We start from the raw sequence: 23,680 nt of genomic DNA on the forward strand, positions 1-23,680 counted from the left end.
GTCTCAGTTTATGCACTACAATGTGTTTTTATTTACATTTTACACAGGGTCCCAACTTTTTGCACTTGAGATTGCATACTGGTTTGTGTTTGTGTTGCTCTGGATAATTAATTAAACACGAGTTACTATAACAGAAACACAGGAAGAAGTGAGACTTCAGGACAGTCAATGCATGGATCATCTGAGCCATGAAAATAAAGAAACTGCATATGTTCACAGTGCATATGTTTGGGGAATACATACTATTTTATTAGTATAATGGGCATGCTAGACACAATTACCACCTGCTGTAATTTGTTTTACAGAAGTAATATCCTTGTGCTAAGCAAAACGCTCTATTTACACCACACACGCTACCGCACAGGTTACAGGAGTGGGTACAGAGCCATCTGCTGAAGATTCAGCAGATGCAGCTGGAGGGTTAGAGGTAGGAACTTCAGTTTCCATGACTCTCACTCCCCTGCTAGCAGCAGCTGCACTCCACCGAAATCCCTGTCCGGCTGAATGTGTGCGAGAGGGATGCAGGTGATGGGAGATGATGAAGGGGAACAGCCGGGCTGTCCGCACCAGCATAATGCCACAATGGCTGCAAGGAAACACACATTTAAAATGTCTTAATTTAACACTTTCTATATGCTCATGTAAAGCAGAGGAGCACAAGCCAAAGAATTTCATTATGGGCTACACTGTTTATCTGTACATGACAATAAAACTTGAAACCATTTTCAGTGTGTATGCAAGTCCACCCAAGCCACGTTCCTGAGAACAAAGGAACATTACAAACACTATCAGATTTCAGCACTCGCATATCATCCGTATCAGAAGGTCTGGTTATTAGCTAAAAATGTCCCATTAAATTCTGAGACAAAGAAACTTTCTTTCAACTACATTAGTGCGTTTCGAATTAAATCCACAATCAACTCTGCTCACCTAAATTGCCTTGAAATGTGAAACGTTGAATTATGAGGATTGATAATGTTTCCCATGCCTCCCAGTTGAAACCGATCCAGTTTAATCCATCAAGTCCCATCTTCTAGGCTACTTCCACCTGCCCATGTCACTGACTACCAGCCGGCCTACTCCATAATACGAATTATGCATGCCAGCTATTGCGGGACGATCTTCCAGTATTAGTAGACTGAGAAGGTTATGGCCTGGATGAATGCTCCTGCTCCGGTTCAACATTGTGGACAAGGTAATGATCACAGAATTCCACTGGAGGAATCCTAAAAAGGTTAGTGCAGGGGTGTCAAACTCAAATACGCAGTGGGCCAAAATTCAAAACTGGAACAAAGTCGCGGGCTAACTGATAGGTTTGTAGCTTGAACCCATCCGCTGGAACGTTGAAGACAATATAATTATACTGCAAAGCAAGACACAAGTAGGCAAAGACTTCATGTTTCTCGTGCACGGGAGAAATGACCAGACAAAGCGCCGTTCCTTCGCTTGACCCCAGTCGCTCTCGTCCGTTCTCCCGTACCACTGTTCTTTTATTGAGGTTACATGAATATGCATCGGTTCATTAACACATGACGTCTACATACACACAAAGAGTACCTTGCCTGTGTATGTGGGTGTATGTGTGTGTGTGTGTGTGTAGACGTCGTGTGTGTGTGTGTGTGTGTGTGTGTGTGTGTGTGTGTGTGTGTGTGTGGGGGGTCAAGGTGTGACCCTGTGGAGACTCCCCAAACGCTGGTGCCAGGAGCGGGTCCATCTGAACAAAAGGCTCTTATACTTAAACAGATATACGTGTGTTTGCTATACCATATATCAGCAAGAGAAGATACGACCTCTCCTAGGAGGTGTGTGATCTATGCCAGAACACTCTGTAGAGGGAGTGAATGCACTCCCCCTTCATGCTACTCAGAGCCGTTACAGACCTCCTAGGATGAGACATTCTTTCAATCTACAAATGATTATACACCTCTAAGCATATGTGAGTAAATATTTCTAAGCATAAATGACAATCAACAATACAAATCTAACACTAACATTAATATTTATTGAAAAAAAAATCTTCCTCCAGATATAAGAATGAATCTTTTCTTATGGACTCAAATAAGTTTTGCTGGAAAACTGAATATGGAACAAGCAAAGCTTAATACTAAACAATATATATATTAGCTGTATAATACCAGTCGTCCAGCTCTAATAGGAATTTGGTATGGCTTCGCGGGCCAAATGTAATTAGGCTGCGGGCCAAATTGGGCCCGCGGGCCAGAGTTTGACACCTATGGGTTAGTGGGTCGTAGGAAACACTTATTAAGGGAGGGCTAGGGCCATGGTCCATGAGTCCTCTCTGGGATGGCTTACCACTTTTTCTCTTTCTCTCTCTTCCTTAAGCACTCTATCTTTACTCTGTGTGTTTGTGTGTGGGGTTTTTGTTTTGTTTTTTAGCGCATGGCCAGGACTCATGCCAGATTCCTGCCCTTGGTCTACGAGCAGTTGTCAGTAATCTTCAGTCTTTGCTGGAGTGTTGAACAACTGACAGTTAGTGAAGCCCCAGCTCCTTCACTCGTGTGATTGCTCTGCCTGCTCCTTTGAGAAAACTTACCTTTGTCTTCACCAGTGCATATTTCTGTGAAAATTAGTGAGCCGGTCAGTATTTTGGAAGAGAGATTCTGTGGAGAAACATGCCCCGCGGAATTCAGTTCAATTGACTTCCTCAGCCTCGACCCCAGTGCTGATCTCCAGCATGGTCACAGACATGTTCTGTGGCCCTTCAACATCATCAGGCTCTTTTGGAATGAGACGCTGGAATCGGACACATTCTAGGGCACGCTCTATAATGGAGCGTGCTCTAGAATGATGGCTGTTAAAGCCCTGGGGAGTGGACGTTGGAGGCATGGGTACCATCCATCTGCGAGAATCAAATGCCCTGGAGGAGGGTAGACTGAGTGTCTGTACAGTGGGCTGTAGAACAAGGCTTCCCAAACACTCCTGAGACCACCCTGTAGGATGCTCCACTTACCAAACCACACACCAGGGTCTCAATTGTGGCACCCCAACCATGCCGCTGATCCTGGTTCAGGAGATTTAGCAACACTGCCAGAGACTCCTTGCTTAGCCGAAAATCAGGCTTGGGTTCCTCCTGGTTTACACAAAAGGGAAAGTCTGGCCCATGAATCCTTTTGCTACACGAGAAAAGATGTTCAACATCCACACCAGGTGATGCCTCATCAGCAGGGCCTTATATCAATATACCTCCAAACACCAGCTACTGGTAGACAGAACAGTCAGCCGAGACTGCAAGACCAGGCTGACCAACCTGTGCACTACCTGGATTGATTACAAGAAGGCCAATGACGCAATGCCCCACAGCTGGATACTGGAATGCCTAGAACTATATAAGATCAACAGGACCCTGAGAGCCTTCATCAGGAACTCAATGGGGATGTGGCGTACAACACTAGAGACCAACTCCAAGCCCATAGCACAAGTCACCATCAAGTGCGGGATCTACCAAGGAGATGCTCTGTCCCCACTGCTGTTCTGCATAGGCCTGAACCCCCTCAGTGAGATCATTAACAAGACTGGCTACGGATACCGACTACGGAATGGAGCAGTTGTCAGCCACCTCCTGTACATGGATGACATCAAGCTGTATGCCAAGAGTGAACGAGACATCGATTCACTGATCCACACCACCAGGCTATACAGCAATGACATTGGAATGTCGTTCGGGCTTCAGAAGTGTAGTCGGATGGTAACAAAGAGAGGGAAGGTAGTCAGAACGGAGGGGATCAAACTACCAGAAGGCAACATTGCAGACGTAGAGGACAGTTACAAGTACCTGGAGATCCCGCAGGCGAATGGGAACCATGAAGAGGCCGCTAGGAAAGCTGCAACCACCAAATACCTGCAGAGGGTCAGGCAAGTCCTGAGGAGTCAGCTGAACGGTAAGAACAAGATCCAGGCTATCAACACCTACGCCCTGACCGTGATCAGGTATCCAGATGGTATAATAAGTTGGCCAAAGGAGGAGATAGAAGCCACTGACATAAAGACAAGAAAGCTCCTTACCATGCATGGAGGGTTTCACCCCAAGTCCACCCCAAGCTAAGCGGAAGGAAGGGGGCCGGGGACTGGTGAGTGTCAGCACCACAGTCCAGGATGAGACAACGAACATCCAAGAACACATTGGGAAGATGGCCCCAACTGACCGAGTGCTCAGTGAATACCTCAGGCAGCAGAAACCCAAGAAAGAGGAGGGAGACAAGGAACCATCATGGAAGGACAGGCCCCTGCACGGTATGTACCACCGGCAGATAGAGGAGGTGGCTGATATCCAGAAATCCTACCAGTGGCTGGACAAAGCTGGACTGAAAGACAGCACAGAGGCACTAATCATGGCAGCACAAGAACAAGCTCTGAGTACAAGATCCATAGAGGCTGGGGTCTATCACACCAGGCAAGACCCCAGGTGCAGGCTGTGTAAAGATGCCCCAGAGACAATCCAGCACATAACAGCAGGGTGCAAGATGCTGGCAGGCAGGGCATACATGGAACGCCATAACCAAGTGGCCGGCATAGTGTACAGGAACATCTGTCTGGAAGTTCCGAGGTCAAAATGGGAGATGCCCCCAAGGGTGGTGGAGAATGACCGAGCTAAGATCCTGTGGGACTTCCAGATACAGACGGACAAAATGGTGGTGGCTAACCAACCGGACATAGTGGTGGTAGACAAACAGAAGAAGACGGCCATAGTGATCGATGTAGCGGTTCCGAATGACAGCAATATCAGGAAGAAGGAACATGAGAAGCTGGAGAAATACCAAGGGCTCAGAGAAGAGCTCGAGAAGATGTGGAGGGTGAAGGTAACGGTGGTCCCCGTGGTAATCGGAGCACTAGGTGCGGTGACTCCCAAGCTAGGCGAGTGGCTCCAGCAGATCCCGGGAATAACATCGGAGATCTCTGTCCAGAAGAGCGCAGTCCTGGGAACAGCTAAGATACTGCGCAGGACCCTCAAGCTCCCAGGCCTCTGGTAGAGGACCCGAGCTTGAAGGATAAACCGCCCGCAGGGGCGTGCTGGGTGTTTTTATATATATATATATATATATATATATATATATATATATGTGTGTGTGTGTGTGTGTGTGTGTGTTGGATATCCAGTTGTACTGTCCGTCCAAAAGGTTAGCCTTTGCAGCTTAAGCGTAACTCGTCTGCGGCTCTCTGCCGCTCATCTCTTTTGGTATCATCCCAGATTTGTCATTTAGTTTTCCCAGTTTAGGTTTCTTTAGTTTATTGTCCTCCCTCTTTGCCTGTTTTGCCACCACCCCTCTTTGTAAATAAGCTTCACTAGTATTCTCATCCACTGCTTGTATTCTGGGTCCTACCTCCCTCCAACACCACATGGCTCGCTTCGGCAGCCGTGACAGAAGAATACTTAATGATCATGAGTTTTTGGTCCAACTTCTTTTACGCCAATTTCTTTGTGATGTTTTTCCCCTGGAACAGCAGCGTTGTTTCCTCTTATAGGTGGACAATTAAACTGTTGCCTTGAGCTTTATGGAACAAACTCAGTGGTATTGAAGCTAGGAAGAGGTTTGTATTTTGCATTTCGTGATGAATGAATTCATAAACTCTGTACATAAATGCTTGTAATGGAGCACAGTCACTCTTGCAGTTTGGGCAGCAATTTGATTCAGTTTCCTTTTTTGCCTAATTTGCTCCTCCTGAGCCTTAAGAGCAGCCGCCATTGTACAAAGCGCAGCCCTTATAGCCTCTGCTTTGAGGCAAGTTGATGATTTCAAAGGCCCATGACTGTCATGATCCTGGGTCCTTTTGACCCAGCGTTTTGTGTTTTTCTCTTCACGATTTTGGTTCTGCTCTTCCTCTGATTAGTGTTTACCCTGTTCCCCCCGTGTGTTCCTGTATCTAGTCCGCGTTTCTTAGTTTGTGTCCTTTCATGTGTAAGTTCCTGTTTTATTGTGAAGGTCTGCGTCTTATGTGAGTGTTTTCAGTTGCCTCCCTAGTCTCGTCATGTTAATCACTCCCAGCTGTGTTTCCCACCTGTGTGTAATCTCCCTGTGTTCTCTGAGTGTATTTAAGTTGTATTTTCTGTCTTAGTAATTGCTGGTTCGTCTGTGTTGTTTCCCCTTGGTCTCCCCGTATGTATTTCTCCGGACCTCCCTGCATGTATTTCTCCGGACCTCCCTGCATCCTCGTTTCTGGTTTGTTTTGTTAGTTTTACCCAGTTTAGGTTTTCCTGTTTCACCTTCACCCACACCTTTGCTGTTTGTATTTTCTTTTGTTAAATAAATACTCATCTGCACCAGAGCTGCCGCATTTTGGGTCCTTTCTCCAATTCCACACGTCTGCCAGCGCGGTCGTGACAATGACCCATGTCCATCGTTTTATGACCACAGTATACTCATCTTATAATGGATGTCAGTCCAGCAGATTATGCTATCATGTCAATATGAAACTAAATCTGTGAGGAATGTTTCCAGGTCTTTGTTGAATCTGTGCCACAAAGAATTAAGGCGGTTCTGAAGGTGAAACAGTACTGGCAGGTGTAACTAATGAAGTGGACAGTGACTGTATTTAGTGTCTAGATGTTTTTTTCAGTATTTTATTCACTTACAGACCACCACAGACTGTGGTTGTACCATGCAGCCTAACAACATGCAGTAAATTGCAGGTTAAAGCAGTCTGCTTACACATTGTTAAACAAGGGAAGGGAACTAATGTGGCTGTCACATTACCCTTTTGTCCCATTGTTAGGTGTGGCTGTGTGCAGACAGGAATAGGACCCAAGGTGCAGACTCCGGAGACAGAACTTAAACCAAAACAGCTTTAATGCTGAACTCAAACATAACGTAACTGGGAAAAAAGGTCAAAAAATAAACTTACACCAGCAGATTGACAAAACACACAGCAAAATAAACGGTAGATCGCGACACGGACACAGAGAAACACAGGGCTTAAATACACAGAAGGAGCAATCAGGGAATGAATAACAGGAGGGAAACACAGCTGGGGCAAATCAGAACTGACGAGACAAAAGGAAGCGTAAACTGAACACACTGAGAAAAGACAGAGACCTTCAAAGTAAAACAGGAAACACATAACACAGACTCACATGCAGGCACTACAGAGGGAACAGAGACGTGGGACCAGGGCAGACACAAACACTGACTGAACACGGGGATATAGGAACTAAGGATACACAGAGACGCAAACTAGACAAGGGGATACAGGTGACAGGGGAGACAGAGCAGCTAGAGAAGACAGAGACATAAACCAAAAGACAGAACTCAAAGAAACCAAAGACTAAAAAGTATAAATAATATAATAAACTCAAATACCCTGGGTCAACGACCCAGGCATCCTAACACCCATTTCATCCCAGGATTTGATTAAATTGCTGCTCACTTTCTACAGTACTTAAAACTGATCACACAAAACTATTTTTCTTCATCTTTTAGCGATTACCAAAGTCTATGAATCCCCAAATTGTTCAGTTGTTCTCTTTGCTCCCCATGAGGTCACTTTCACCATGTGACAAAAACCACACCCCACTCTACACACTCGGGCCACCAGCAACTTTCTAAATCCTCAATAAAAAGCTGACAGGTTGCAATGATGTTCCAAATAACTTATTAAGAAAACAACTAAATACACAGAAAATGTTATGAAAACGGGTTTATTTTATATCTCCTACTTTGAAGTGAAGCAATAAAAATATGTATAAAACATCACAAACTGTAATATTTTACAAATGCTTACGTCCTGCTGATGCAATGGAGACATCTTCCAGTGACAGTCTTCATCAGTGTGAGTGTGAGGAGGATCCTAAACCCACCGACACAGAAGTGCATGTTCACAACTCCCTCTATGCAGGCGGGGTCAGGACCCTCCTCACCCAGGGTGAGGAGGGGTGGTGCTGTGGCCAGTCAGGTATGAAGTGCTGAGAGTGGATCTTTGGTCCTCTGTGCAGCTCTGTCCACTCTCAGCTGCTCTGCAAAGCAATAACACGAGAAAGACGTCATTTTAACACAATACAGCATTTTCATTGTTGGCAGCTGCAGCATGTTGTTAAAATGCAATTTTAAACCCAACATATACACACAATAACTATAAATAAACTTAAACCTACAGTACTGTAGGACGATGATTTACACCAGCTATTGGAAGGATTTAGTCTTCAAGACAGTTTGTAGCCAATGTGAGGGGATAACTTACATAGCTGGAACACAGCACCACTCTCCAGTTTGTCATTTGGTCATCCATCCTTCTCATCGGGTTGGGGTAAGGCTGTCTTCTGGGTGGAGTATCTCTCTGTGTTAGCTCAGTCTTGGACGTTGAGTGTCTGAAGTGCTGAATGCTGGGAGAGGACAAGTGTAAAGCACCCGAAGACAAAAAGACAAAGAGAAAAGCATGAATTCACAGATCACAGAGTTGTTCAATTTACTTTTCATCTGTTATGTGTTTTTACCTTACCTCTGATCCCTTAGCCACAGGCTATACCTTATGTAAAAACAAGAGACCACCTTTACAGATTGAACAAATATTTGAAATTGTGGTGGCAGATTTCTTTTCTCATGTATTAATCACATATTGAATCATATCACATTAGTTATAGTAATATCACTATCTCACTTTACTATAGTAAGAGCACTCCTGTCACTAGTTTACATGCATGTGGAATGTTAACACAGTGAGGCCATTGTAATGGGAGATGTTAAACAGATAGTGGGACTCCTTCTGCTTATCAGGGATGTAAATCCTTACGTGACGGCCAAGCAGAAAACAAGGTCATAATTCTCTCTGTGAGGGAGAAGGTATAGCCCCCCTGTGAGAGAGGCCAACATGTGAGTTTGTGGAAGGTTCTTTGTCTGTGTGTCTGTATATAAGATGTAAGAGCGGTGGCCACAATTCAGAGACGGTCCTGGTGTTTCACTGGGATGCTCTCTCAACATTGGAATGTGTTTATTAAACTCAATTCAAATCAAGCTCACTGGTTGTGTTGCAGGTTATTGTTAAATTTTCCACAGCAAAATAAAGTGCAAGAAAGTTACTTACCAGCAATACAAGACATATATACACACATAAACATTACTATACACATATAAACATTATAAGACATAAAAACAAGTGAAAGATATTTGCAATAAACAGACCTCAGTGCAAGAAAGTTACTTAACAGCAATACAAGACATAAATACAAATATAAACATTACAAGACATAAAAACAAGTCAAAGATATTTGCAACAAACAGACCTCGGTGGAAGAACGTTACTTAGGCTACGTTCAAACTGCAGGTCTTGATGCTCAATTCCGATTTTTTGATCAAATCCGATTTTTTTGTCTGATCGTTCACACTACAAATAAAATGCGACAGCAAACGCGCTCTAGTGTGAACGCTCAAAGCAGCCCGCATGCGCAAAAGAAGATGTCACACACAACGCTCTCTGTTTAGACCCAGAACAAACAATGTTTGACTGATGGCCTTAATATAAAGACTTCGGACTTCATGTTTCCTGATTTTTGCTTTAAGTTATTTTGTTATTTACATAATAATGTAAATAACCTAATAATTATCCTTATTGCTGTTTTAGAGGAGCGGTGCTTCAAAGGATAGTTGCAGATTTCTGTCAGAACCTGCAGGTTATGCAGTACAAATAAAATGTTCACATTTCTCCAACGTTGTCTTCCCAGCAGTTTCACCGGATGGCCAGGAAGCGTTCGCGATGTCTTCTCTGGTGCTGATAATTGGCGTCTGTCTTGTGTCAGTGACGTAAAAGACGGATTTAATGCGACTTGACCGATCACACAGCAGTCGCTTTCTGAGACATCGGATATGTATCGGATTCAGTACCACATACGAAAGTGACCCAGATCGGATTTGAAAATATTGGATTTGTGCCGTTCACACTGTCACACCATGATCGGATATGGGTCGCATAGGGTCAAAAAATTCGGATTTGATGCACTTTCGCCTGCAGTGTGATCGTAGCCTTACAAGCATTACAAGACATACAAGACACATAAACATTATAAGACATAAATACACACATAAACATTACAAGACATAAAAACACACATAAACATTACAAGACATAAAAACACACATAAACAATACAAGACATAAAAACAAGTCAAAGATATTTGCAACAAACAGACCTCAGTGCAAGAACGTTACTTACAAGCAATACAAGACATAAATACACACATAAACATTACAAGACATAAATACACACATAAACATTACAAGACATAAAAACACACATAAACATTACAAGACATAAAAACAAGTCAAAGATATTTGCAACAAACAGACCTCAGTGCAAGAACGTTATTTACCAGCAATATAAGACATAAATACACACATAAACATTATAAGACATAAATACAAATATAAACATTATAAGACATAAAAACAGGTCAAAGATATTTGCAATAAACAGACCTCAGTGCAAGAAAGTTACTTACCAGCAATACATAACATATACACACCCATAAACATTACAAGACATAAAAACAAGTCAAAGATATTTGCAATGAACAGACCTCAGTGCAAGAAAGTTACTTACCAGCAATATAAGACATAAATACACACATAAACATTATAAGACATAAATACAAATATAAACATTATAAGACATAAAAACAGGTCAAAGAAATTTGCAATGAACAGACCTCAGTGCAAGAAAGTTACTTACCAGCAATACAAGACATATACACACCCATAAACATTACAAGACATAAAAACAAGTCAAAGATATTTGCAATAAACAGACCTCAGTGCAAGAAAGTTACTTACCAGCAATATAAGACATAAATACAGGTCAAAGAAATTTGCAATGAACAGACCTCAGTGCAAGAAAGTTACTTACCAGCAATACAAGACATATACACACCCATAAACATTACAAGACATAAAAACAAGTCAAAGATATTTGACACAAACAGACCTCAGTGCAAGAACGTTACTTACCAGCAATATAAGACATAAATACACACATAAACATTATAAGACATAAATACAAATATAAACATTATAAGACATAAAAACAGGTCAAAGAAATTTGCAATGAACAGACCTCAGTGCAAGAAACTTACTTACCAGCAATACAAGACATATACACACCCATAAACATTACAAGACATAAAAACAAGTCAAAGATATTTGCAATGAACAGACCTCAGTGCAAGAACGTTACTTACCAGCAATACAGGACATAAAAACAAGTCAAAGATATTTGCAATAAACAGACCTCAGTGCAAGAAAGTTACTTACCAGCAATACAAGACATATACACACCCATAAACATTACAAGACATAAAAACAAGTCAAAGATATTTGCAATGAACAGACCTCAGTGCAAGAACGTTACTTACCAGCAATACAGGACATAAAAACAAGTCAAAGATATTTGCAATAAACAGACCTCAGTGCAAGAAAGTTACTTACCAGCAATACAAGACATATACACACCCATAAACATTACAAGACATAAAAACAAGTCAAAGATATTTGCAATAAACAGACCTCAGTGCAAGAAAGTTACTTACCAGCAATATAAGACATAAATACAAATATAAACATTATAAGACATAAAAACAGGTCAAAGATATTTGCAATGAACAGACCTCAGTTCAAGAACGTTACATACCAGCAATATAAGACATAAATACAAATATAAACATTATAAGACATAAAAACAAGTCAAAGATATTTGCAATGAACAGACCTCAGTTCAAGAACGTTACATACCAGCAATATAAGACATAAATACAAATATAAACATTATAAGACATAAAAACAGGTCAAAGATATTTGCAACAAACAGACCTCAGTGCAAGAAAGTTACTTACCAGCAATACAAGACATAAATACACGCATAAACATTATAAGACATAAAAACAGGTCAAAGATATTTGCAATAAACAGACCTCAGTGCAAGAAAGTTACTTACCAGCAATATAAGACATAAATACAAATATAAACATTATAAGACATAAAAACAGGTCAAAGATATTTGCAATAAACAGACCTCAGTGCAAGAAAGTTACTTACCAGCAATACAAGACATAAATACACATATAAACATTATAAGACATAAAAACACGTCAAAGATATTTGCAATGAACAGACCTCAGTGCAAGAACGTTACTTACCAGCAATATAAGACATAAATACAAATATAAACATTATAAGACATAAAAACAGGTCAAAGATATTTGCAATAAACAGACCTCAGTGCAAGAAAGTTACTTACCAGAAATATAAGACATAAATACAAATATAAACATTATAAGACATAAAAACAGGTCAAAGATATTTGCAATAAACAGACCTCAGTGCAAGAAAGTTACTTACCAGAAATATAAGACATAAATACAAATATAAACATTATAAGACATAAAAACACGTCAAAGATATTTGCAATGAACAGACCTCAGTGCAAGAACGTTACTTACCAGCAATATAAGACATAAATACAAATATAAACATTATAAGACATAAAAACAGGTCAAAGATATTTGCAATAAACAGACCTCAGTGCAAGAACGTTACTTACCAGCAATATAAGACATAAATACAAATATAAACATTATAAGACATGAAAACAGGTCAAAGATATTTGCAATAAACAGACCTCAGTGCAAGAAAGTTACTTACCAGCAATATAAGACATAAATACACACATAAACATTACAAGACATAAATACAAATATAAACATTACAAGACATAAAAACAAGTCAAAGATATTTGCAATAAACAGACCTCAGTGCAAGAACGTTACTTACCAGCAATACAAGACATAAATACACACATAAACATTACAAGACATAAATACAAATATAAACATTACAAGACATAAAAACAAGTCAAAGATATTTGCAACAAACAGACCTCAGTGCAAGAACGTTACTTACAAGCAATACAAGACATAAATACACACATAAACATTACAAGACATAAACACAAGTCAAAGAAATTTGCAACAAACAGACCTCAGTGCATGACAGTTACCAGCAATACAAGACATAAATACACACATAAACATTATAAGACATAAAAACAAGTCAAAGATATTTGCAATAAACAGACCTCAGTGCAAGAAAGTTACTTACCAGCAATACAAGACATATACACAACCATAAACATTATAAGACATAAACACAAGTCAAAGAAATTTGCAACAAACAGACCTCAGTGCATGACAGTTACCAGCAATACAAGACATAAATACACACATAAACATTATAAGACATAAAAACAAGTCAAAGATATTTGCAACAAACAGACCTCAGTGCAAGAACGTTACGTACCAGCAATACAAGACATAAATACACATATAAACATTATAAGACATAAAAACACGTCAAAGATATTTGCAATGAACAGACCTCAGTGCAAGAACGTTACTTACCAGCAATATAAGACATAAATACAAATATAAACATTATAAGACATGAAAACAGGTCAAAGATATTTGCAATAAACAGACCTCAGTGAAAGAAAGTTACTTACCAGCAATATAAGACATAAATACAAATATAAACATTATAAGACATAAAAACAGGTCAAAGATATTTGCAATAAACAGACCTCAGTGCAAGAAAGTTACTTACCAGCAATATAAGACATAAATACAAATATAAACATTATAAGACATAAAAACAGGTCAAAGATATTTGCAATAAACAGACCTCAGTGCAAGAAAGTTACTTACCAGCAATATAAGACATAAATACAAATATAAACATTATAAGACATAAAAACAGGTCAAAGATATTTGCAATAAACAGACCTCAGTGCAAGAAAGTTACTTACCAGCAATATAAGACATAAATACAAATATAAACATTATAAGACATAAAAACAGGTCAAAGATATTTGCAATAAACAGACCTCAGTGCAAGAAAGTTACTTACCAGCAATATAAGACATAAATACACACATAAACATTACAAGACATAAATACAAATATAAACATTACAAGACATAAAAACAAGTCAAAGATATTTGCAATAAACAGACCTCAGTGCAAGAACGTTACTTACCAGCAATACAAGACATAAATACACACATAAACATTACAAGACATAAATACAAATATAAACATTACAAGACATAAAAACAAGTTAAAGATATTTGAGACAAACAGACCTCAGTGCAAGAAACTTACTTACCAGCAATACAAGACATAAATACACACATAAACATTACAAGACATAAATACAAATATAAACATTACAAGACATAAAAACAAGTCAAAGATATTTGCAATAAACAGACCTCAGTGCAAGAACGTTACTTACCAGCAATACAAGACATAAATACACACATAAACATTACAAGACATAAATACAAATATAAACATTACAAGACATAAAAACAAGTCAAAGATATTTGCAACAAACAGACCTCAGTAAAAGAACGTTACTTACAAGCAATACAAGACATAAATACACACATAAACATTACAAGACATAAAAACAAGTCAAAGAATTTTGCAACAAACAGACCTCAGTGCAAGAAAGTTACTTACCAGCAATACAAGACATAAATACAAATATAAACATTACAAGACATAAAAACAAGTCAAAGATATTTGCAACAAACAGACCTCAGTAAAAGAACGTTACTTACAAGCAATACAAGACATAAATACACACATAAACATTACAAGACATAAAAACAAGTCAAAGAAATTTGCAACAAACAGACCTCAGTGCAAGAACGTTACTTACCAGCAATATAAGTCATAAATACACATATAAACATTATAAGACATAAAAACAGGTCAAAGATATTTGCAATAAACAGACCTCAGTGCAAGAAAGTTACTTACCAGCAATATAAGACATAAATACACATATAAACATTATAAGACATAAAAACAGGTCAAAGATATTTGCAATAAACAGACCTCAGTGCAAGAAAGTTACTTACCAGCAATATAAGTCATAAATACACATATAAACATTATAAGACATAAAAACAGGTCAAAGATATTTGCAACAAACAGACCTCAGTGCAAGAACGTTACTTACAAGCAATATAAGACATAAATACAAATATAAACATTATAAGACATGAAAACAGGTCAAAGATATTTGCAATAAACAGACCTCAGTGCAAGAAAGTTACTTACCAGCAATATAAGACATAAATACAAATATAAACATTATAAGACATAAAAACAAGTCAAATATATTTGAGACAAACAGACCTCAGTGCAAGAAAGTTACTTACCAGCAATACAAGACATAAATACACGCATAAACATTATAAGACATAAAAACAGGTCAAAGATATTTGCAACAAACAGACCTCAGTGCAAGAACGTTACTTACAAGCAATATAAGACATAAATACAAATATAAACATTATAAGACATAAAAACAGGTCAAAGATATTTGCAATAAACAGACCTCAGTGCAAGAAAGTTACTTACCAGCAATATAAGACATAAATACACATATAAACATTATAAGACATAAAAACAGGTCAAAGATATTTGCAATAAACAGACCTCAGTGCAAGAACGTTACTTACAAGCAATATAAGACATAAATACAAATATAAACATTATAAGACATAAAAACAGGTCAAAGATATTTGCAATAAACAGACCTCAGTGCAAGAAAGTTACTTACCAGCAATATAAGACATAAATACAAATATAAACATTATAAGACATAAAAACAGGTCAAAGATATTTGCAATGAACAGACCTCAGTGCAAGAAAGTTACTTACCAGCAATACAAGATATACATACACATATAAACATTATAAGACATAAAAACAAGTCAAAGATATTTGCAATGAACAGACCTCAGTGCAAGAACGTTACTTACAAGCAATATAAGACATAAATACAAATATAAACATTATAAGACATGAAAACAGGTCAAAGATATTTGCAATAAACAGACCTCAGTGCAAGAAAGTTACTTACCAGCAATACAAGACATAAATACACAAATAAACATTATAAGACATAAATACAAATATAAACATTATAAGACATAAATACACACATAAACATTATAAGGCATAAAAAAAAGTTAAAGATATTTGAGACAAACAGACCTCAGTGCAAGAACGTTACTTACCAGCAATATAAGACATAAATACACACATAAACATTATAAGACATAAAAACAAGTCAAAGATATTTGCAATAAACAGACCTCAGTGCAAGAAAGTTACTTACCAGCAATACAAGACATAAATACACACATAAACATTACAAGACATAAATACAAATATAAACATTACAAGACATAAAAACAAGTCAGATATTTGCAATAAACAGACCTCAGTGCAAGAACGTTACTTACCAGCAATACAAGACATAAATAGACACATAAACATTACAAGACATAAATACAAATATAAAGATTATAAGACATAAATACACACATAAACATTATAAGACATAAATACACACATAAACATTATAAGGCATAAAAAAAAGTTAAAGATATTTGAGACAAACAGACCTCAGTGCAAGAACGTTACTTACCAGCAATATAAGACATAAATACACATATAAACATTATAAGACATAAAAACACGTCAAAGATATTTGCAATGAACAGACCTCAGTGCAAGAAACTTACTTACCAGCAATACAAGACATAAATACACACATAAACATTACAAGACATAAATACAAATATAAACATTACAAGACATAAAAACAAGTCAAAGATATTTGCAACAAACAGACCTCAGTAAAAGAACGTTACTTACAAGCAATACAAGACATAAATACACACATAAACATTACAAGACATAAAAACAAGTCAAAGATATTTGCAACAAACAGACCTCAGTGCAAGAACGTTACTTACCAGCAATACAAGACATAAATACACACATAAACATTACAAGACATAAAAACAAGTCAAAGAATTTTGCAACAAACAGACCTCAGTAAAAGAACATTACTTACAAGCAATACAAGACATAAATACACACATAAACATTACAAGACATAAAAACAAGTCAAAGATATTTGCAACAAACAGACCTCAGTGCAAGAACGTTACTTACCAGCAATACAAGACATAAATACACACATAAACATTACAAGACATAAAAACAAGTCAAAGAAATTTGCAACAAACAGACCTCAGTGCATGACAGTTACTTACCAGCAATACAAGACATAAATACACACATAAACATTACAAGACATAAAAACAAGTCAAAGATATTTGCAATAAACAGACCTCAGTGCAAGAACGTTACTTACCAGCAATATAAGACATAAATACAAATATAAACATTATAAGACATGAAAACAGGTCAAAGATATTTGCAATAAACAGACCTCAGTGTAAGAAAGTTACTTACCAGCAATATAAGACATAAATACAAATATAAACATTATAAGACATAAAAACAGGTCAAAGATATTTGCAATAAACAGACCTCAGTGCAAGAAAGTTACTTACCAGCAATATAAGACATAAATACACATATAAACATTATAAGACATAAAAACAGGTCAAAGATATTTGCAACAAACAGACCTCAGTGCAAGAACGTTACTTACAAGCAATATAAGACATAAATACAAATATAAACATTATAAGACATGAAAACAGGTCAAAGATATTTGCAATAAACAGACCTCAGTGCAAGAAAGTTACTTACCAGCAATATAAGACATAAATACAAATATAAATATTATAAGACATAAAAACAGGTCAAAGATATTTGCAATGAACAGACCTCAGTTCAAGAACGTTACATACCAGCAATATAAGACATGAATACAAATATAAACATTACAAGACATAAAAACAAGTCAAAGAAATTTGCAACAAACAGACCTCAGTGCAAGAACGTTACTTACAAGCAATACAAGACATAAATACACACATAAACATTACAAGACATAAAAACAAGTCAAAGATATTTGCAACAAACAGACCTCAGTGCAAGAAAGTTACTTACCAGCAATATAAGACATAAATACACATATAAACATTATAAGACATAAAAACAGGTCAAAGATATTTGCAACAAACAGACCTCAGTGCAAGAACGTTACTTACAAGCAATATAAGACATAAATACAAATATAAACATTATAAGACATAAAAACAGGTCAAAGAAATTTGCAATGAACAGACCTCAGTGCAAGAAAGTTACTTACCAGCAATATAAGACATAAATACAGGTCAAAGAAATTTGCAATGAACAGACCTCAGTGCAAGAAAGTTACTTACCAGCAATACAAGACATATACACACCCATAAACATTACAAGACATAAAAACAAGTCAAAGATATTTGACACAAACAGACCTCAGTGCAAGAACGTTACTTACCAGCAATATAAGACATAAATACAAATATAAACATTATAAGACATAAAAACAGGTCAAAGAAATTTGCAATGAACAGACCTCAGTGCAAGAAACTTACTTACCAGCAATACAAGACATATACACACCCATAAACATTACAAGACATAAAAACAAGTCAAAGATATTTGCAATAAACAGACCTCAGTGCAAGAAAGTTACTTACCAGCAATACAAGACATATACACACCCATAAACATTACAAGACATAAAAACAAGTCAAAGATATTTGCAATGAACAGACCTCAGTGCAAGAAAGTTACTTACCAGCAACACAAGACATACATACACATATAAACATTACAAGACATGAAAACACGTCAAAGATATTTGCAATGAACAGACCTCAGTGCAAGAACGTTACTTACCAGCAATACAGGACATAAAAACAAGTCAAAGATATTTGCAATAAACAGACCTCAGTGCAAGAAAGTTACTTACCAGCAATATAAGACATAAATACAAATATAAACATTATAAGACATAAAAACAGGTCAAAGATATTTGCAACAAACAGACCTCAGTGCAAGAACGTTACTTACAAGCAATATAAGACATAAATACAAATATAAACATTATAAGACATAAAAACAGGTCAAAGATATTTGCAATGAACAGACCTCAGTTCAAGAACGTTACATACCAGCAATATAAGACATAAATACAAATATAAACATTATAAGACATAAAAACAGGTCAAAGATATTTGCAACAAACAGACCTCAGTGCAAGAAAGTTACTTACCAGCAATACAAGACATAAATACACGCATAAACATTATAAGACATAAAAACAGGTCAAAGATATTTGCAATAAACAGACCTCAGTGCAAGAAAGTTACTTACCAGCAATATAAGACATAAATACAAATATAAACATTATAAGACATAAAAACAGGTCAAAGATATTTGCAATAAACAGACCTCAGTGCAAGAAAGTTACTTACCAGCAATACAAGACATAAATACACATATAAACATTATAAGACATAAAAACACGTCAAAGATATTTGCAATGAACAGACCTCAGTGCAAGAACGTTACTTACCAGCAATACAAGACATAAATACACACATAAACATTATAAGACATAAAAACACGTCAAAGATATTTGCAATAAACAGACCTCAGTGCAAGAAAGTTACTTACCAGCAATATAAGACATAAATACAAATATAAACATTATAAGACATAAAAACAGGTCAAAGATATTTGCAATAAACAGACCTCAGTGCAAGAAAGTTACTTACCAGAAATATAAGACATAAATACAAATATAAACATTATAAGACATGAAAACAGGTCAAAGATATTTGCAATAAACAGACCTCAGTGCAAGAAAGTTACTTACCAGCAATATAAGACATAAATACACACATAAACATTACAAGACATAAATACAAATATAAACATTACAAGACATAAAAACAAGTCAAAGATATTTGCAATAAACAGACCTCAGTGCAAGAACGTTACTTACAAGCAATACAAGACATAAATACACACATAAACATTACAAGACATAAAAACAAGTTAAAGATATTTGAGACAAACAGACCTCAGTGCAAGAAAGTTACTTACCAGCAATACAAGACATAAATACAAATATAAACATTACAAGACATAAAAACAAGTCAAAGATATTTGCAATAAACAGACCTCAGTGCAAGAACGTTACTTACCAGCAATACAAGACATAAATACACACATAAACATTACAAGACATAAATACAAATATAAACATTACAAGACATAAGAACAAGTCAAAGATATTTGCAACAAACAGACCTCAGTGCAAGAACGTTACTTACAAGCAATACAAGACATAAATACACACATAAACATTACAAGACATAAACACAAGTCAAAGAAATTTGCAACAAACAGACCTCAGTGCATGACAGTTACCAGCAATACAAGACATAAATACACACATAAACATTATAAGACATAAAAACAAGTCAAAGATATTTGCAATAAACAGACCTCAGTGCAAGAAAGTTACGTACCAGCAATACAAGACATAAATACACATATAAACATTATAAGACATAAAAACAAGTCAAAGATATTTGCAATAAACAGACCTCAGTGCAAGAAAGTTACTTACCAGCAATATAAGACATAAATACAAATATAAACATTATAAGACATAAAAACAGGTCAAAGATATTTGCAATAAACAGACCTCAGTGCAAGAAAGTTACTTACCAGCAATATAAGACATAAATACAAATATAAACATTATAAGACATAAAAACAGGTCAAAGATATTTGCAATAAACAGACCTCAGTGCAAGAAAGTTACTTACCAGCAATATAAGACATAAATACAAATATAAACATTATAAGACATGAAAACAGGTCAAAGATATTTGCAATAAACAGACCTCAGTGCAAGAAAGTTACTTACCAGCAATATAAGACATAAATACACACATAAACATTACAAGACATAAATACAAATATAAACATTACAAGACATAAAAACAAGTTAAAGATATTTGAGACAAACAGACCTCAGTGCAAGAAACTTACTTACCAGCAATACAAGACATAAATACACACATAAACATTACAAGACATAAATACAAATATAAACATTACAAGATATAAAAACAAGTCAAAGATATTTGCAATAAACAGACCTCAGTGCAAGAACGTTACTTACCAGCAATACAAGACATAAATACACACATAAACATTACAAGACATAAATACAAATATAAACATTACAAGACATAAAAACAAGTCAAAGAATTTTGCAACAAACAGACCTCAGTGCAAGAAAGTTACTTACCAGCAATACAAGACATAAATACACACATAAACATTACAAGACATAAAAACAAGTCAAAGATATTTGCAATAAACAGACCTCAGTGCAAGAACGTTACTTACAAGCAATACAAGACATAAATACACACATAAACATTACAAGACATAAAAACAAGTCAAAGATATTTGCAATGAACAGACCTCAGTTCAAGAAAGTTACTTACCAGCAATACAAGACATACATACACATATAAACATTACAAGACATAAAAACACGTCAAAGATATTTGCAATGAACAGACCTCAGTGCAAGAACGTTACTTACCAGCAATACAGGACATAAAAACAAGTCAAAGATATTTGCAATAAACAGACCTCAGTGCAAGAAAGTTACTTACCAGCAATATAAGACATAAATACACATATAAACATTATAAGACATAAAAACAGGTCAAAGATATTTGGAATGAACAGACCTCAGTTCAAGAAAGTTACTTACCAGCAATATAAGACATAAATACACACATAAACATTATAAGACATAAAAACAGGTCAAAGATATTTGCAACAAACAGACCTCAGTGCAAGAACGTTACTTACAAGCAAAATAAGACATAAATACAAATATAAACATTATAAGACATAAAAACAGGTCAAAGATATTTGCAATGAACAGACCTCAGTGCAAGAAAGTTACTTACCAGCAATATAAGACATAAATACACACATAAACATTATAAGGCATAAAAAAAAGTTAAAGATATTTGCAACAAACAGACCTCAGTGCAAGAACGTTACTTACAAGCAATATAAGACATAAATACAAATATAAACATTATAAGACATGAAAACAGGTCAAAGATATTTGCAAAAAACAGACCTCAGTGCAAGAAAGTTACTTACCAGCAATACAAGATATACATACACATATAAACATTATAAGACATAAAAACAAGTCAAAGATATTTGCAACAAACAGACCTCAGTGCAAGAACGTTACTTACAAGCAATATAAGACATAAATACAAATATAAACATTATAAGACATGAAAACAGGTCAAAGATATTTGCAATAAACAGACCTCAGTGCAAGAAAGTTACTTACCAGCAATATAACACATAAATACAAATATAAACATTATAAGACATAAAAACAAGTCAAATATATTTGAGACAAACAGACCTCAGTGCAAGAACGTTACTTACAAGCAATACAAGACATAAATACACAAATAAACATTATAAGACATAAATACAAATATAAAGATTATAAGACATAAATACACACATAAACATTATAAGACATAAATACACACATAAACATTATAAGGCATAAAAAAAAGTTAAAGATATTTGAGACAAACAGACCTCAGTGCAAGAACGTTACTTACCAGCAATATAAGACATAAATACACATATAAACATTATAAGACATAAAAACACGTCAAAGATATTTGCAATGAACAGACCTCAGTGCAAGAAACTTACTTACCAGTAATACAAGACATAAATACACACATAAACATTATAAGACATAAAAACAAGTCAAAGATATTTGCAATAAACAGACCTCAGTGCAAGAAACTTACTTACCAGCAATACAAGACATAAATACACACATAAACATTACAAGACATAAATACAAATATAAACATTACAAGACATAAAAACAAGTCTAAGATATTTGCAATAAACAGACCTCAGTGCAAGAACGTTACTTACCAGCAATACAAGACATAAATACACACATAAACATTACAAGACATAAATACACACATAAACATTACAAGACATAAAAACAAGTCAAAGATATTTGCAACAAACAGACCTCAGTGCAAGAAAGTTACTTACCAGCAATACAAGACATAAATACACACATAAACATTACAAGACATAAAAACAAGTCAAAGAATTTTGCAACAAACAGACCTCAGTGCAAGAAAGTTACTTACCAGCAATACAAGACATAAATACACACATAAACATTACAAGACATAAAAACAAGTCAAAGAATTTTGCAACAAACAGACCTCAGTGCAAGAAAGTTACTTACCAGCAATACAAGACATAAATACACACATAAACATTACAAGACATAAAAACAAGTCAAAGATATTTGCAATAAACAGACCTCAGTGCAAGAACGTTACTTACCAGCAATATAAGACATAAATACACACATAAACATTATAAGACATAAAAACAAGTCAAAGAAATTTGCAACAAACAGACCTCAGTGCATGACAGTTACTTACCAGCAATACAAGACATAAATACACACATAAACATTACAAGACATAAAAACAAGTCAAAGATATTTGCAACAAACAGACCTCAGTGCAAGAACGTTACTTACCAGCAATATAAGACATAAATACACATATAAACATTATAAGACATAAAAACACGTCAAAGATATTTGCAATGAACAGACCTCAGTGCAAGAAACTTACTTACCAGCAATACAAGACATAAATACACACATAAACATTATAAGACATAAAAACAAGTCAAAGATATTTGCAATAAACAGACCTCAGTGCAAGAAAGTTA

General features: G+C 35.8%; 1 pseudogene across 1 annotated transcript in view; it reads right to left on the minus strand.

The window, feature by feature from the left end:
- Window positions 1-23,680, minus strand: part of LOC146667453 (tRNA (guanine(26)-N(2))-dimethyltransferase-like) — a 62,211-nt pseudogene that overhangs the window by 15,148 nt on the left and 23,383 nt on the right. Inside the window, exon 3 of the transcript XR_014911930.1 lies at window positions 457-586. The product of XR_014911930.1 is annotated as a tRNA (guanine(26)-N(2))-dimethyltransferase-like (transcript). The remainder of the gene's footprint in view (window positions 1-456; window positions 587-23,680) is intronic.

The sequence above is a fragment of the Rhamphochromis longiceps genome, linkage group LG6 (genome assembly GCF_057381845.1).
Source record: "Rhamphochromis longiceps isolate RC_006_pf linkage group LG6, R_longiceps_female_GT1.1, whole genome shotgun sequence".
Taxonomy (NCBI): domain Eukaryota; kingdom Metazoa; phylum Chordata; class Actinopteri; order Cichliformes; family Cichlidae; genus Rhamphochromis; species Rhamphochromis longiceps.